A 14,612-nucleotide genomic window follows, 5' to 3' on the forward strand; every position below is an offset into this window, starting at 1 on the left:
ACCTCCCCTCCCCCCCTCACCTCCACTCCCCCCCTCACCTCCACTCCTCTCCCCTCCTCACCTCCCCTCCCCCCCTCACCTCCCCTCCCCTCCCCTCCTCACCTCCTCCCCTCCTCACCTCCACTCCCCACCTCACCTCCACTCCCCTCCCCTCCTCACCTCCCCTCCCCTCCTCACCTCCACTCCCCCCCTCACCTCCACTCCCCACCTCACCTCCCCTCCCCTCCCCACCTCACCTCCCCTCCCCACCTCACCTCCCCTCCCCTCCTCACCTCCCCTCCCCTCCTCCCCTCCCATTCATGCTCACACTCCTGCCTCCCCCATGTCTAAGGTGACTGGGGAATGTCCAGTGGGGCCTGGTGTCAGGCATGTGGTGGGAGATGTGGCCCCCAGGGCTGTGTAGACAACAGGAGCCTGGAAGGAAGGGGCCTTCCAACACTGGGGCCTAAGACCATAGGCAGGGGCCAGAAATCTGTCCCCAAGTGATGCAGTTAGAGAGGATTTCAGGCCCACGTTCTCCCTGGCGAGCCCAAAGAAAGGGAAAGAAGTCCATTTTATTGAACTAATACCAGGAGAAATCACTGCCCTTAGCTAGTCAGACACTTCATTTTATCATTTAGAATTAGTGGGGCCAAAGAAGTGGCCAGCCTAGGCTGGGCGCAGTGGCTCACACCTGTCATCCCAGCACTTTGGGAGGTCAAGGCGGGCAGATCACTTGAGGTCAAGAGATCGAGAGCAGCCAGGCCAACATGGTGAAACCCTGTCTCTACTGAAAATACAAAAATTAGCTGGGTGTGGTGGTGCACACCTGTAGTCCCAGCTACTTGGACTCGGGAGACTAAGGCAGGAGAACTGCTTGAACCTGGGAGGTGGAGGTTGCAGTGAGCCAAGATCGCGCCACTGCACTCTAGCCTGGTGACAAAGTGAGACTGTCTCAAAAAAAAAAAAAAAAATTAGCTGGGCATGGTGGTGTGTGCCTGTAGTCCCAGCTACTCAGAAGACTGAGGCACAAGAATCACTTGAACCCGGGAGACAGAGGTTGCAGTGAGCCAAGATTGCGCAACTACACTCCAGCCTGGGCGACAGAGTGAGACTCCATCTCAAAAAAAAAAAAAAAAAAAAAAAAGGCCAGGCATGGAGACTCACGCCTGCAATCCCAACACTCTGGAAGGCCAAGGCCTCCTGATCACGAGGTCAGGAGTCCAAGACCAGCCTGACCAACATGGCAAAACCCCATCTCTACTAAAAATACAAAAATTAGCCGGGCGTGGTGGCGGGCGCCTATAATCTTAGCTACTCAGGAGGCTGAGGCAGAAGAATTGCTTGAATCCGGGAGGCAGAGGTTGCAGTGAGCTGAGATCGCGCCACTGCAGTCCAGCCTGGGCGACGGAGACTCCATCTCAAAAAAAAAAAAAAAAAAAAAGGCCAGCCTTGAAGTCCTCTGCAGAGCGATGGATTACTTTTAACACCTTCCTGAAAACCAGGAGCAGAAAGTGCAGTGACTTCCCCGGGGAGCAGCATGACGTTCCTGGGGGGCAGTGTGTCTACCTGGGTGACCAGTGCTGTTGTCTTCTGGGTCAGCTTTTATAGAAGCAGACACTGCCCTTCTGCCACGTCACAGGCCAGGGTCTGACCCCCACGTGCCACTTTTACCATCCAGATTGACATCACTAAGTCATCTTGCGCCCTAAAGTTCCTCTGTAAGGTGGACGTAGTAGTGACAATAACAGATGTTACTTCCTCTCCTCATCCTAGTCCCATGTGGGGCTAAGAAGCAGGGACATTTATCTTGAGGCCGGCAGCGTTCCTGGCCTCGGGGCTGAGGGCATCCTCCCCTAACACTCTGCCAGGCCCACCAGGTCTGCAGTTGACACCCAAGACGGTTAGGCAGGGTTGATGGAGAGTGGTGGCCTCGGCCAGCCTGGACCGGCCATCAGTGTCCTCACCTTCTGTGCCACCGCCCAGCCCGGCAGGGCCACTGTAGCCTTAGCCCCTTGTAGCATCTGACCCTTCCTTGGCTGCTATAACAAAATACTCGAGACTGGGTAATTTATAAACACAGAAATGGATTTCTCACAGGGCTGGAGGCTGGGAAGTCCAAGATGGAGGCAGGTTCTGTGTCTGGTGAGGGCTGCTCTCTGCATCATGAACAGCGCACTCTCCATCATCGTGGTGGAAGGCAAAGACAAGCTCCCTTGAACGCTGAATGCCACTGAGGATGGCGGGCCCTCGGGACTGACTCATCACCTCCCAACATAGCCCCACCTCTTTGTTTTGTTTTGTTTTGTTTTTTGTTTTTTGAGACCGAGTTTCACTCTTGTCACCCAGGCTGGAGTGCAGTGGTGCAATCTTGGCTCACTGCAACCTCTGCCTCCCGGGTTCAAGTGATTCTCCTGCCTCAGCCTCTCGAGTAGCTGGGATTACAGGCATCTGCCACCACGCCTGGTTAATTGGATCTTTAGTTGTATTTGTATTTTAGTTTATTTGCATTTTTAATTGAGATGGGATTTCACCATGTTGGCCAGGCTGGTTTTGAACTCCTGATCTCAGGTGATTCACCTGCCTCAGCCTCTCAAAGTGCCGGGATTACAGGCGTGAGGCACTGTGTCCGGTCAGCCCCACCTCTTAAAACCATGTCATTGAGGATTAGGGTTCAACATAGGAATTTGTGGGGGGACACAAACCTTCAGACCATAGGACAGGGCTATCAGGAGTCCTGAGTGACGATGATGGCGTGGAGTGGGACATGCTCCCTGTGTGGGAAGGGACAGGGTCGGGGTGGGGAGAGGAGTCGTTTCCATCCTCTGAGAGGCCAGGGGTCTCCTCATAGGGGGGTCCACACAGCACAGCCCATCAAGTGAGATGCTGGCCTGGGGGCACCTCAAGGCAGCAGACGAGATAGCTTCATCTGTTTTCTCACCAGTGCCTGGTACAGGCCCTGCCTCGGTGGGACCCTATTAGGTGAATTTTAAAGCAATAGGCCAGTGCGGTGGCTCACGCCTGTAATCCCAGCACTTTGGGAGGGCTCGGTGGGCGGATCACCTGAGGTTGGGAGTTCAAGACCAGCCTGACCAACATGGAGAAACCCCGTCTCTACTAAAAATACAAAATTAGCCAGGCGTGGTGGCGCATGCCTGTAATCCCAGCTACTCAGTAGGCTGAGACAGGAGAATCATTTGAACCCAGGAGACGGAGGTTGTGGTGAGCCGAGATCATGCCACTGCACTCCACCCTGGGCAACAAGCGTGAAAGTCGGTCTCAAATAAATAAAAATAAAGCAATGTGGATGTGGACCCCAGGGAGCCTTGTAGTGGAGATATCCTAGTGCCTAGGAGCATTCAAGCTGGCACCCTCTGCCCTGGGAGAAGACATCCTGGGGGTCTTGTGGCTCAGCCCCCTCCTATCTCTCCCAGCCCAGCCTCTAAAACAAGGCCTGCTGTGGGTGATGAAACGCTCTTGGCTGATGTACCGGGCAATGAGTCACTGCGTGTGGCTGGGCCAGCTTCATAGGTGTGACCCATGCAGGCCCACAGGCCCGGAGCTCAGCAGGCTGCAGCTGGGTTTGGGGCTCCACGGTCACCATCTTGAAATTGTGACTAGCTTTTGAACAGGGGGCCCCACAGCCTTCCATTTTGTGAGAGGCCCTCGGCAAATTCTGTGGCCGGTCCTGCAGGGGGTGGTGCGTTCTTCCCCGTTTACACTGTTATCGATTAATAGAAACACTTCCTTTCTTTCCTTGCCTGGTGGGGAATGGATGAGAAAGCCGGGGCTGATGAGAGAAACCAGCAGAGACTCTTCAAGTGTAAGACATTAGCCAAAGGCCCAGCGTGGAGCCCACAGGTCCTTAGCGTTCTGAAGATGATTGCCTTCCCAGCCCACTCCAAGGAGGAATCAGTGCTGGCTGGCGGCAGCCCCCAGGTGTGTCTCCACAACTGCACAGCTTTCCTTGTTGCAAATCAATGAGATCAATGATCCGTGACATGGCCTGCAGAGAAGCCCTCTGGCGGCCACTGTGGGGCCCTGTGGGTCTTATGCCTGCTCCTCCTGATCTGGTGAAGACACAGAGAGGAGCTAGGACAAGGGATGGTGCCCCTATACCACCCCACCCCCACGCCTGCCTGCAGAAGGCCACATGACCAGGATTATGGTGGGTGAGGGCCGGAGGGAAGGCCCAGGTGAGAGGGTGGAATGTGAACAGGCTGGTTATATACATGCCAGGGACAAGAGGGAAAAAAGCTCAGCATTAGCAGAGAAGACGGACTTCTGTGGTGGCACCTACAGCTGCTCCCTTGGCCTCACGAACAACCCGGTGTGACGTCGGGAACCGGGAATGCAGGCAACAGAATGATTCCAGCTGCCTCACAAGGAAAAGGGTTTGTGGAAAGAGCAGAGCCTCCGGGCTGGAAGCACAGTCAGAACCATGCGTGGGAGCCGGACACTCATTGTTCCTCCCCACGTGTGCTGGGCATCCGCTCTGGGTCAGGCTCTGTTCCAGGACTTGGATGAAATGGTGACTGAAATAGACAGGACTCCTGTCGGCGATGCCCACATGAGAGAGTATAATCCATGGACAATGCACCACACATATTTAAAACGTGCAAATTGATCCGTTTTGACATACGAATGTCTGTGAACCAGCTCTACGATTTAGATGGTGACCATTTCCATCATCCTCAAAGTTTCCCTCTTCTTTGGAATCCCCCCCACCTTCAGTCTCCAGCCACCCACCGGCAACCACCGGTATGTTTTTTGTCAAAATATATTTCTTTGTATTTTATAGAATTTTATATAAAGGGAAAATTGTTTGTCACACTACTCCACATAATTTCTTTGAGATTTATCCATCAATAACCCATCCTTTTTAGTTGCTAAATCGTTTTCCATTGTATGCAAATAACACCATTTATTTCTCTGTCCTTTATGGACATCAGAATTGTTTTTCATTTTTTTGTTTGTTTAAAGACAGAGTCTTGGCTAGGCGTGGTGGCTCACGCCTGTAATCCCAGCACTTTGGGAGGCCGTGGCAGGCAGATCACCTGAGGTCAGGAGTTCAAGGCTAGTCTGGCCAGCATGGGGAAACCCCATCTCTACTAAAAATACAAAAATTAGCTGGGCGTGATGGTGGGCACCTGTAATCCCAGCTACTTGGGAAGCTGAGGCAGGGGAATCACTTGAACCCAGGAGGTGGGGGTTGCAGTGAGCTGAGATCGTGCCGCTGCACTCCAGCCTGGGCAACAGAGCAAGACCCTGTCTTAAAACAAACAAGCAAACAAAAAACCAGGGTCTTGCTGTGTCACCCAGGCAGGAGTGCAGTGCCTCCATCGTAACTCACCACAGCCTCAACCTCATGGGTTTAAGTGATCCTCCCATCTCACCCTCCTGGGTAGCTGGGTCTACAGGCATGCACAAACACAAGTGGCTAATTTTTAAGAATTTTTGTAGAGATAGTGTCTCACCGTGTTTCCCAGGCTGGTCTGGAATTCCTGGCCTCAAGTCATCCTCCTGCCCTCTGAAAGTGCTGGGATTACAAATGTGGGCCATCACCCCCAGCCCCTTTCTGCAATTTTTGACTATTATGAATAGAGCTGCTATGAGCAGTCATGGACAAGTCTTTGACATTATTTTGTTTCTCTTGGGCAAATAGCAAGGGTGATGTGGTCAGTTCATATGGGAGATAAACCATTCATTGTCTAAGAGGCTGACAAACTGTTTCCAAATCGCTGCACCATTCTGCATTCCTCCTGGCTGTGCAGGGGAGTTGGCAGGGGCTGCATATCCGGGCCAGTGTGGGCGTGGTCTATTTCCTTTTAGCCATTCTGGTGACTCTGTATCTCATTGTGGCTCTTCCACTCACCTGATGACTACTGATGTTGAACATCTTTTCACCCACTTATCTGTCATCCATAAATCTTCTTTGGTAAAGCGTCTGTTCACATCTTTTGCTCATTGTTAAATGGGGTCGTTCCTGATCATAGAGTTACAACATGCGTCAGTTTTCTAGTGCTGCCGTAACAAATGACCACAGTTCTAGAGAATTAAAATAACACAAATGTATTTCATCACAGTCCCGTAGGTCAGACATCTGATACAGGGGCTCTCTTGGCTGAAGTCAGGGTGTCAGCAGGGCTGCCTTCCTTTCCAGAAGCTCCAGGGCAGAATTCGGCTCCCTCCTTGCCCACAGGAGCTACTGGCAGAATTGTTTCATGCAGTTGTAGCACTGAGGTCTCTGCTTCCCTGCTGTCCATCCTCTCAGCCTACAGAGGCTTCCCCCATCTTGGCTCATGCCGTCCTCAACCCCAGGAATGGGGGGCTTGAGTCCCTCTCCTGCCTGTCCTTCCTTCCATCACATCATTCTCTGACCAACCATAGCCAAAGAATAGACTTGACTTTTTTTTTTTTTTTTTTTTTTTGTTGAGACAGAGTCTCGCTCTGTCGCCCAGGCTGGAGTGCAGTGGCCGGCTCTCAGCTCACTGCAAGCTCCGCCTCCCGGGTTTACGCCATTCTCCTGCCTCAGCCTCCCGAGTAGCTGGGACTACAGGCGCCCGCCACCTCGCCCGGCTAGTTTTTTGTATTTTTAGTAGAGACGGGGTTTCACCGTGTTCGCCAGGATGGTCTCGATCTCCTGACCTCGTGATCTGCCCGTCTCGGCCTCCCAAAGTGCTGGGATTACAGGCTTGAGCCACCGCGCCCGGCCGAATAGACTTGACTTTTAAGGGCTCATGGGATTAGATTGTGTCCACCTAGATAATCCAGGATCCCCCATCCAAGATCCTGCACTTACATCTACAAAGTCCCTTTTGTCATGTAAAGTGACATATTCACAAGGTCCAGAGATTAGGACATGGCAATCTTTGAGGACAATTATTCCACCTACCACATAAGGCTTCTTTATAGGGCCGGTGTGGTGGCTTATGCCTGTAATCCCAACACTGGGAGACCGGGACAGGAGGAGCTCTTGAGCAGGAGTTAGAGAACAGCCTGGACAACACAGCAAGACCCCATCTCTACAAAAAATAAAAAATTAGTCTGGGCGCAGTGGTTCACGCCTGTAATCCCAGCACTTTGGGAGGCAGAGGCAGGCAGATCACCACAGCCAGGAGACATCCTGGCTAACACGGTGAAACCATGTCTCTACTAAAAATACAAAAAATTAGCTGGGTGTGGTGGCGGGCACCTGTAGTCCCAGCTACTCGGGAGGCTGGAGCAGGAGAATGGCGTGAACCTGGGAGGTGGAGCTTGCAGTGAGCCGTGATGGCGCCACTGCACTCCAGCCTGGGCGACAGAGTGCGACTCTGTCTCAAAATAAATAAGTAAATAAAATAAAAATAAAAAATTAGATGCATGCAGTGGCACATGCCTGTGGTTCCAGCTACTAAGGAGGCTAAGGTGGGAGGATCCCTTGATCTCAGGAGGTCGAGGCTGCTGTGAGCTAAAATCATGGCCACTGCACTCCAGTGTGGGCGACAGAGCGGGACTATCTTAAAAAAAAAATAAAAAAATAAAAACACACACACACACACACCCCAAAAATCATTATGCTTTCCCCATAGAACTGTTGCAGTGCCTTTGTTGGAAATCCATTGACCATAAATGTGTAGTCTTTCTGAACTTTCTACTGTTTCCCCTGGATCTACAACAGGTCTATATTTATGACTATACTACACTGTCTTTGCTACTGTAGCTTTATAATATTTCTTGGTATCAGGAGTAGCTTGGTGCACTTTTCCAAAGTTGTTTTGGCTATGCTAGATCTTTTGTATTTTCATATAACTTTTAGAACTAGCTTGTCAATGTTAGCCCTATCCCCACTCTCCCAAAAGAGGCTTCCTGGTATTTTGGTAGGAATTGTGTTGACTCTATACATGAACCTGGGGAGAACTGATGTCTTTTTTTTTTTTTTTTTTTTTTTTTTTTGAGACGGAGTCTCGCTCTGTCTCCCAGGCTGGAGTGTAGTGGCCGGATCTCAGCTCACTGCAAGCTCTGCCTCCCGGGTTTACGCCATTCTCCTGCCTCAGCCTCCCGAGTAGCTGGGACTACAGGCGCCCGCCACCTCGCCCGGCTAGTTTTTTGTATTTTTTAGTAGAGACGGGGTTTCACCATGTTAGCCAGGATGGTCTCGATCTCCTGACCTCGTGATCCGCCCGTCTCGGCCTCCCAAAGTGCTGGGATTACAGGCTTGAGCAACCACGCCCGGCCCAGAGAACTGATGTCTTAATATCAACTCTTCCAATCTGCTCAGTGTATCTCTCATTTATTTACATCTTTAATTTCTCACAGCAACGTTTTGTAGCTTTCAATCACAGAGCTTGCTCATGTTTTGTCAAATGTACCCCCAAGTATTTCATGTATTGATGGTGGTGTTTTCCAAATTTCCCTTTCCAAATGTTCATTATTAGCATATAGAAATACAACTGACTCTTCTATATTGACTTTGTAGAATGCTACCTTCCCAAAACTCAATTATTAGTTCCAGTAGCTTTGTGGTAGACTTCTTGGGATTTTCTACATAAACATATAATCTGTTAAGAAGGACTTCTTCCTTTCCACCCTGGAGGCCTTTTCTTTCTCTGGCCTTATTGCACTGGCCAGAATCCACAGTGTAATACCAAACAGAAGGGAGAGGACACCTGTGCGTTGTTCCTGAGAGGGTTACTGAAAGCCCCAGTTACCAGTGTGGATTTGTCTGTTTCCCCTTGCAGTTTTATCCATTTTTGCTTCCTATATTTCCTGTATTTTGAAGCTCTGTTATTAGGTGCATGGGTATTTAGTATCGTTATATCCTTTTAATGAACGACCCCTTTATCATTATCAAATGACTCTCTTTGTCCCTTGCAATTTTCTTTGCTCTGAGATCTCCCTTGTCTAATATTAATAGAGCTGCTTCAGGTTTATTTTGATGTGTGCATTACCATGGCGTATTTTTCTCCATCTTTTCACTTTTGTCTTTATATTTCTCATAAGCAGTAGTATATCGTTGTGTACGGCTTTATAATCCAGCCTAACAATATCTGTCTTTTAATTTTGCAGTAGGCAATTTGCTTTTTTCCCTTGCTCGTGCTTTTTGCTTTTTGAGTGTAATTTTAGAGGAGGATGCATGAGATTCCTCATATTTGTGCTGAGATGTAACCCACATACCATAAAATTTACCAGTTTAAAGTATGCAATTCAGTAGTTTTTGGTACACTTGCACAACCATCACGATTATCTAATTAATTTCAGAACATTGTAATCACCTTCAAAAGAAACCCTATACTCATTTTCAGTCACTCCTTTTTTCACCTATCCCCCTCCTCCCACCTCAAGCTCCTGGAAATGGCTGTGCATGGTTTCCTGCTAATGTCCCTATGGACCTACCTGTTCAGGACATTTCATATAAATGGAGTCACACCATGTGTGGCCTTTTGTGTCTGCCTTCTTCCACCTATAGCATATTGTCAAGGTTCATCCACGTGGTAGTGCGTCAGCACTTCGTGCCTTTTTATTGCCAAGTCATACTGTGTGGACTCACCAGTTTTGCTTATGCATTCATCAGCTGATGAACATCTGGCTTGTGTCCACTTTTTGGCTCTTATGAACAATGCTACGAACACATTAGGTTTACGTGTGCAGATTTTTTTTTTTTTTTTTTTAATTCTCTTGAGCATAGACCTAGGAGTAGAATTGCTAGGTCAACTCCTATGTTCAACATTTTGAGGAACTGCCAAGCTGTTTTTCATAAAGGCTGTGCCTGTTTACAATCCCACTAGCAATGTATGGGGGTTCCAATTTCTCCACGTTCTCAACACTGCAGATCAGTATATTGTCTGTTTTCATACTGCTATAAAGAACTGCCCGAGCCTGGGTGCTTTAAAAAGGAAAGAAGTTTAATTGACTCGCAATTCAGTGTGGCTGGGGAGACCTCAGGAAACTTACAATCATGGTGGAAGGCGAAGAGGAAGCAGGAATCTTTTTCACCAGGCGGCAAGAAGTGTCAAGTGAAGCGGAAAGAACCCCTTATAAAACCATCAGATCTTGTGAGAACTCACTCTCACAAGAATAGCATGGGGGAAATTGCTCCCATGATTCAATTACCTCCACCTGGTCTCTCCCTTGACCTGTAGGGACTGGGGGATTACAATTCAAGATGAGATCTGAGTGGAGACACAAAGCCTAACTGTATCAGTCAGTTTGGGAAAGTTATCTTAATACCATCTTCCAATCCATGAAGCTGGATATTTATATATTTAGGTTTGCAATGCCTTTCAACAAGGTATTAGTAGTTTTCAGTGCACAAGTATAGCCCTTCTTTTGTTAACTTTATTCCTATGTATGTCATTCTTTTTGATGCAATTGTAAATGGAATTATTTTCTTAATTTCGTTTTCAGGTTGTTCAGATTGTCCGTGTACAGAAACACTGGCTTCCCTATGTTGAACAAATATCCTGCAACCTTGCTGACCTCATTGATAAGTTCTGATAGGTGATTTTTTACATGTGTAAATTCCTTCAGATTTTCTAGGTATAACTCATGTCATCTGTGACTAGAGAGTTTTGATTCTTCCTTTCCGATTTGGACGCCTTCTTTCTTTTCTTGCTTAATTGTCCTGGCTTGTAACTTCCAGTGCAATGTTGGAATAGACGTGGCAAGAGCATTCTTGTTGTTTTGTTCCCAGCCTTAGCGGGTAATGCTGTGGTTTTGCATCAATGCTGTTTATCAGGCTGAAGCAGCCCCCTCTCATTCTTATTTTCTATCTTGAAAAGGTGCTGGATTTTGTCTAGTGCTTTTTCTGTATCTGTAAATGATCATGTGGACTTTGTCCTTTATTCTATTGGTAACTATGTCTATGTGAGACTCTGTGTCAAAAAAAAAAAATTGTGATGGTGATAATCCTATAGAAGTTTAGCAGGATTCACATGCCTTGGCTTTTCTTTGTTGAAAGTTTGATTACTGATTTAATCTTTTTTTTTTTTTTTTAGGCAGAGTCTGGCTCTGTCGCCCAGGCTGGAGTGCGGTGGCCAGATCTCGGCTCACTGCAAGCTCCGCCTCCCAGGTTCACGCCATTCCCCTGCCTCAGCCTCCAGAGTAGCTGGGACTACAGGCGCCCGCCTTGTCGTCCGGCTAGTTTTTTGTATTTTTAATAGAGACGGGGTTTCACCATGTTAGCCAGGATGGTCTCGATCTCCTGACCTTGTGATCCGCCCATCTCGGCCTCCCAAAGTGCTGGGATTACAGGCTTGAGCCACTGCGCCCGGCCGATTTAATGTTTTTTTTTTTTTTTTTTTGAGACAAGAGTCTCGCTGTGTCGCCCAGGCTGGAGTGCAGTGGCCGGATTTCAGCTCACTGCAAGCTCCGCCTCCCCGGTTCACGCCATTCCCCTGCCTCAGCCTCCGGAGTAGCTGGGACTACAGGCGCCCGCCACCACGCCCGGCTAGTTTTTTTGTATTTTTAGTTGAGACGGGGTTTCACCGTGGTCTCGATCTCCTGACCTCGTCGTGATCCACCCGCCTCGGTCTCCCAAAGTGCTGGGAGATTTAATCCTTTTACTTACTAGTCAGTCTGTTTGTCCTAGGAATTTCTCCATTTTATCAAAGTTAATCTGTTGACTTACAATTCATGGCACTGATACTTTGTATTCTGTAAGGTCATCTGTACCATCACCTCTTTCACTCTTGATTTTAGTTATTTGAACATTTTTTTCCTTGGACTTGCTAAAGATTTGTCAATTTTGTTGACCTTTTCAAAGAACAAACCATTGGTTTTATTGATTTTCTCTATTATTTTTCTATTCATTTATTTCTATTCTCATCTTTATTATTTCCTTTCTTCTGCTTCCTTTGGGTTTAGCTTGCTTTTCTTTTAGTTCGAGGCAAGATAGACGATACGCAATAAATGTAATTATTGACATGGTTATTTTGAACCTACTGTTTTGTTTTGTATTTGTCTATCTCCTAAGTTCTCTCTTCCCTTTTCCTTCCTTTTCAGGATTCTTGGAACTCTATTTTGTCTCCTACGTTGGCTCTTTATTTCTGTTTCACATTTTTGTATTGCTTTAAAGGTTCATACCTAAAAATTGCTTAACACTTTTATATATGTTTTACATCTTTAATTCATCACTATCTGCCTTCAAGTAATAGTGTAAGAATCTTGACAGTACACTTCCATTACTCCTTTCTTCTGTGCTGTGCTATTTTCATCATACATTTTATGTCTGTGTATGTTATTTTAAACAATCTTACTACAAAGAAACATGCCAAGAGCATCAACATTACCATTCTCTCTATACTTCAGACATACAACAAAGGGTCAGGGCACTCTGCCTCTTGGTTAGAACCCTCTTTATGTGGTTTTCCTTTTAGGAAAGTTGCCTGGCTTAAGACAAGGCACCCTACATATAGTTGTTGAATAAATTTCAACCATCCAAAAAAAAAAAATACAGAAAATACACTGTTAGGAGTGTAAATTGGTGGAAAATCTTTCTGGAACGTTAATTTGAAACATGTACCTTGATCACGAAAATCACTTCTAAAGATTATTCTGGCTGGGCACAGTGGCTCATGCCTATAATCTCAGCACTTTGGGAGACTGAGGCAGGAGGATCACGTGAGGTCAGGAATCCAACATGGTGATAACCCCTACTCTATTAAAAATACGAAAAATTAGCCAGGCGTGGTGGCGGGCGCCTGTAATCCCAGCTACTCAGGAGGCTGAGGCAGGAGAATCGCTTGAATCCGGGAGGTGGAGGTTGCAGTGAGTCGAGATTGCACCATTGTACTCCAGCCTGGGCATCAAGAGCAAAACTCCATCTCAAAAAAATAAAAGATTATTCTAATGAATCTTCAACTGCTTCCAAAGGAGGCATAGTATAGAGGATGGAAAAGTAGCTTTTTTTTTTTTTTTTTTAACATAGTGAAATATAGATGATACATTACTAAGCAAAAACCTGAGTTAGTAACGGCAGAGTGGGTTACAATTTTTGCTTTAAAAAGGTCTTCATATAAATGATATATAAGATGAATTAAAATACTGGATGGACAGTCATCAAATTGTGAGTTATATCTGGGTAGGAGGATTAAGGATGACTTTTTAAAATTATGCATTTCTATGTTTTTTTTTTGCAGTGAGATTATACTTTTGTAATGAAGTGCATAACCCGGGGGAGGGGTGGTTTCATCTGGATTTGGCTGCTGGGACCTTGGGACGCCCCTCAGGATCTAGAGCCAGTTTTCCCTCCTGACCAGAGGCCCAGTGATACCTACCTAGCAAGGCTCAGCAGACCCCCTGCCTCAACTGCACTCCATTTGGACTCTGGGAGGCTCCTGGCCCCAAACCACCCTGCCCAAGAACCTCCATGAGTTCTCTACCTCTTGTACCCTTCTCCCCAGCATCACTGTAAATGTTCCACCCCTTCCCGTACCACGCCCCCTTCCGCGAGCACTTGGCATCCTTCCCTGGTGCAGGCAGGAGCAATGCGGAACTTCCTGGAGCAGGCCACATTCCAGACAGCTGCCTGCAGCAGAACCACACACCATCAAAGGGAAAGAGCATTTTCATCACTGACTGCCGAAGGGCCAGGCTGCTCTCCAGAAAGTCTGGAAACTTTGTCAACCTTTAGGATTGGTGGTTTTTAAATTTTGGATAATCACATACCATTTCTGATTTGTCAGCTCAGTTTCACATTTTCATCAACATTTGTTCTGTATTTTTCCTTTTAGGATGACCTTTCCTAGATGGCGTGTGGGGTAGCTTAAGCTCCGCCCCCTTCTCCTGCCTCCTCCACTGTAACACCGTGTGCTTATTCATCTACAATCATTCTTACTGGCAATGGAGGCCTTGTATCCTCTGCAGTGACTGTGTGGAAACCTGAGCCACTCCTCGTCTCTAACACAAGCCTGGCAGCAGCTCCTGATGAGACCAGGTGAGCCTCAGTGAGCTCAGGCGCCGGCAGATACGGACATTGAGGCTGGCACTGGCCAGTGCTGTGGTGGGCGTCACTCTGCACTGCTGCTGAGCAAATGCCCTGAACACACCCGTATCTGGTTCCTCCTTGCCAGGAACTCATAAAGCTGCCTGGGCCTGTAGTCTCGTGCTCCTGCTCGGCCAGCAGTGCCACCTGGAGCCTTGTTAACCGTAGGTTCTCACTCAACAGGGCCAGGGCAGGGCCCGAGCACTTGCATTTCTAACCAGCTCCTGATGATGCAGCTGTACCAGCCACCAGCTGGCTAGCAAGGGTCCAGTCACAGTTTCAGTGGAAGGAAGTTCCATTCATAAACTATACAATTTCAGATGGCTTCAAGTAGAATTACCTGATGAAATTTAAAAATATTTCCAAGCTCACCCTAACCCTGAAATGAAGATTATCATCCCAACCAATCTCGGGAAGGGAGGGCCCAGTTAGTTTTAACGTTTCCATTTCAAATATTAGAGCCTGATCGGTGGCTCAGGGGTGTAATCCCAGCACTTTGAGAGGCTGAGGCGGGAGGACTGCTTGAAATCAGGAGTTTAAGACCAGCCTGGTCAACAGAGGGAGACTCTTATCTTTAAAAACATTCAAAAAATTAAAAATTGGGCAGCTGTGGTGCTGTGTGCCTATAAAGCTACAGGTAATTAAATATTTGGACAGATAACTTAAATAA

The sequence above is a fragment of the Trachypithecus francoisi genome, unplaced genomic scaffold (assembly GCF_009764315.1).
Source record: "Trachypithecus francoisi isolate TF-2019V2 unplaced genomic scaffold, Tfra_2.0 Lachesis_group20, whole genome shotgun sequence".
NCBI lineage: Eukaryota > Metazoa > Chordata > Mammalia > Primates > Cercopithecidae > Trachypithecus > Trachypithecus francoisi.